At 41.6% G+C, this 3,393-nt stretch overlaps 1 long non-coding RNA gene across 1 annotated transcript; it reads right to left on the bottom strand.

Annotated features, from left to right (window-relative positions):
* Nucleotides 1-891: 891 nt before the first annotated feature.
* Nucleotides 892-1,405, bottom strand: LOC147362558 (uncharacterized). The gene is made up of 2 exons (XR_015135682.1): nt 1,315-1,405; nt 892-1,034 (listed from the first exon to the last, which is right to left on the bottom strand). It is a non-coding gene; the product is annotated as an uncharacterized LOC147362558 (long non-coding RNA).
* Between the last annotated feature and the right edge of the window lie 1,988 nt (nt 1,406-3,393).

Raw genomic sequence — 3,393 nt, 5'->3', positions numbered from 1 at the left:
CAGTGCCTGCCACTAATGTTAACTGTTAATATAAGAGGAGGGGTAGGGTGGGAGTGGGTAGGGGGGCTTTCCTAGGATGGGGCTACACCCTATAACACAGGATTACTGTCACCTGAAAACAGGTGCAGCCACCCAAAGGGTCAGGAGTAACTGTTAAAAGAATTCACTGACCTGACCTGTTTATCTAGTTTCCTCCTGTTCTACTTACCTCCCCACTCATAATAAGGTCCCGCTGTCCCCTCCTCCTCAGCTGGCCGAGATCCTGCCTGCTCCGTCCTGGCACTGCACCGCAAATGAAATGATGATATTCTGGTTTCATTCCCTCTTTTTTCCCATCTGTTTTTTCTCTTTTTAAAAACAGCTCTATTGAGATACCATTCACATATCAGTCACTGTATATCTTCTTTGAAGAAAAGTCTATGCTCAGTTTGTAATTTTTTGTCTTTTTTAATTATTGAGTTGTAAGCATTTTTTATATCTTCTGAATATAAATCCCTTATCTGATATATGATTTGCAAATATTTTCTCCCATTTGTGAGTTCATTCTCTCTTAAGTTGGAGTCTCTCCTTCCAGAGGCCATCTGATCTCAGCTTTGCTAAATCCTGGAAACTTCCCTGGGGAATGCTGCTTGCTGACTGTGTGACCATGAGCAAGTAACCTCTCTGAGCTTCAGTTCCCTCATCTGCAGAGAGTGGGCCATGATGCCTGCTTCACAGGGTCACTGTGACAAACAACGTGGTGAGGAAATAAAAGCCACATGGTAAATGTAGTTCCCACAGCCCTTACAACTGGAATCTACCTGAAATCTACTTCAGATGCCTAAAGGCATCATCATTTGAGGGAGAGTCATTTACTTAAATTGTATGATATTAAATTATACAAAGTTGCTATATAAAATTATTTAATATAAAGTTATTACTATTTAGAACCTGTAAAATGTAGCACTCATCAGTCACTCCTGGTAGAATCCAGGCATTCAGCTCTTCCAGTCCAAGATGTACTGGGTCCATGCCTTTGTCTCCCAACTTCTTTCCTGACAAAATAAAAATAGAAGGAGAAAAGTTAAGTTAAACAGAGAATAAGTCCACAAGAGCAACTGTTGAGAGGGGGAGGGTTCACCATCTTTCTCTGGAAACCAGGAATTTCAACAAATGTGTGAAAGGTAGAAAACAGATGGGAGTGGGCCGACGGATGGAATGGGCACAGCCTAGAATACACTCCGAGAGGGTCCCGGAGGAGGTGGCAGTGGAGGGCCAGGCAGAGATTCTGCCCTCGGGTCAAGGCAGGAGAGGGGGCTGAAGGCAACACCTTACCTGCGGGTCTGCATGTGGGATCACGTCTGATGGCCTCTCCAGCCCTGCATTGTATCTTCTGTAGAAAGCAGTTTGCAGCATCTACCCCAGGCTGAAAAGCAGAAAGCTCTTTTTTAAAGAGAGTAAGCATACTGTCTGGGAAAGCTGAAGCTCCTCCTATGCATTTTGGTGACCTACAGTGAACGTCGCCCCTTTCTGACATTTGCAGGGGGGGCCTCCAGTTGGCTCTCAACATACTGGCCTTAAAACCAAGCCCACCAGTCACATAACCCACCTCTCCCCACCAGACCACACAGTCGAAATCTTCCGTTGGTGAGAGGCCTCAGAGAAAACTAATCTCTTTACAAAATAGCAGAGGAAACCCACACGAGCCACCCATTCCATTTATAAATATGAACAGACACCCAAGGAGCAGCAAGCATGTGAAGAGAACCAGCATTGTGAAAGAGAAAGATGAAGCTGAACAGTGAAATTGACCTGGAGGAAACAAAACTAATTCAGAGAATGGAGAGAACTTTACAAGATCCCTTAATTCATATATTCAGTTAGAAAATATAGCCATAAAACAAAGTCAGGTTGTCGTGAAAAAATGAGCAATCAGGTGACAAGAAATAACTGAAGGATTAAAATTACAATTGCAGAGAAAACTTCATCAAAAAGCCTGGGATGTAAGGCTGAAGACACATTCCAGACTATAGAGCAAAAAGTCAGAGTTTAATGTATATATTATAAGTGTATATTATAAAGACAAGTGCTGTATGGACCACAGAAAACAGAGGAGAGGAAATAGCCAAGGAAATAGCAGCAGAGGAACCTCCTGGGTGGTCCAGTGGTTCAGAATCTGCCTTCCAATGCAGAGGACGTGAGTTTGATCCTTGTTTGGGGAACTAAGATCCCACGTGCCACAGGGCAATTAAGCCTGTGTGCCACAACTAGTACCCAAATAAAAGACAATTAAAATAAAATAAGAAATAGCAGAAAATTCCCCAGAGAGAATCTTTACAATGAAAGGACCTAAAAGGTACCCAGCATGGTGAATGAGAAAATTCCCATATCTAATGCACATCTTCGTGAATTATTAAGGTAAAGAAGAAATCCTAAAAAATTTCAGAGAGAAAAAGCAGTCCACCAATGTAAGAATGGAATCAGACTACCACTAGCCATTCCATCAGCAACACTGGGTTCTAAGACAAAGGAGAAATAGTTTTAACATTCTGAAAGAAAATTATTTTCAACTTTAGATCTAAACCCCTCCTTATTATCAGTCAAACATGAGGGAGAGAATTTTTTAGACAAGCAATGACTCATAGTTCCATGTACCCCCTTTTGGGAAGTATTCTAGAGATAAAAGTCTTCCCTGGTGGCTTAGATGGTAAAGAATCTGCCTGCAATGCAGGAGACCCGGGTTCAATCTCTGGGTTGGGAGGATCCTCTTGAGAAGGAAATGGCTACCCACTCCAGTATTCTTGCCTGGGAAATCCCATGTCCATGGGGTCACAAAGAGTCAGACACGACTGAGTGACTATAACTTTCACTAGCAATAAAAAGGAAACAAACCCAGGAAGAGAGAGACATGGGGTTCAGGAACAGTGGGCCAACCCAAGGTGGAAGGATGACCATGAGGTTGCAAGGTTAGAAAACACTTGAACAGAAGGGAGAGGAGATTGGTTGGGTCAGGAAGAGGAAATGGGGAATTTGATAGACTGGTAGAGTAATAGAAAAAAAAAAATTTTTTTAAAGGAAGATATAATACAGTATAAAAAAGGGGGGGAAAGCAATTAAAAACTCCAGGAAAAGCAAATATTTGTAAGAAAGTCATGTTCCAAATACAAAGCAAACTAAAATATGGCAGTATTTTGAGTGTTTGAGAGAGCTTAGGAAAAAGAATCAGTTTGACTGTGATATTAAGACAAGTCTCCTACCAGTGACCTGGGGTCCTGACACTGGGTTTTAAGACAAGAAGTGGAATCCTAAGATATTACTTGACTCATCAGTGAATAATGTTTACATACTCACAATAATATAAATGCTCTTTCTTGAATTTCAGTATTTAGAGTAAAACTGTGGATGACATACAGA

The sequence above is a fragment of the Bos grunniens genome, chromosome 11 (genome assembly GCF_055505025.1).
Source record: "Bos grunniens cultivar Pamir isolate PY7600 chromosome 11, Bosgru_T2T1.0, whole genome shotgun sequence".
Taxonomy (NCBI): Eukaryota; Metazoa; Chordata; class Mammalia; order Artiodactyla; family Bovidae; genus Bos; species Bos grunniens.
The sequence above is the reverse complement of the archived record's forward strand: the minus strand, read 5'-3'. Positions and strand labels throughout refer to the sequence as shown.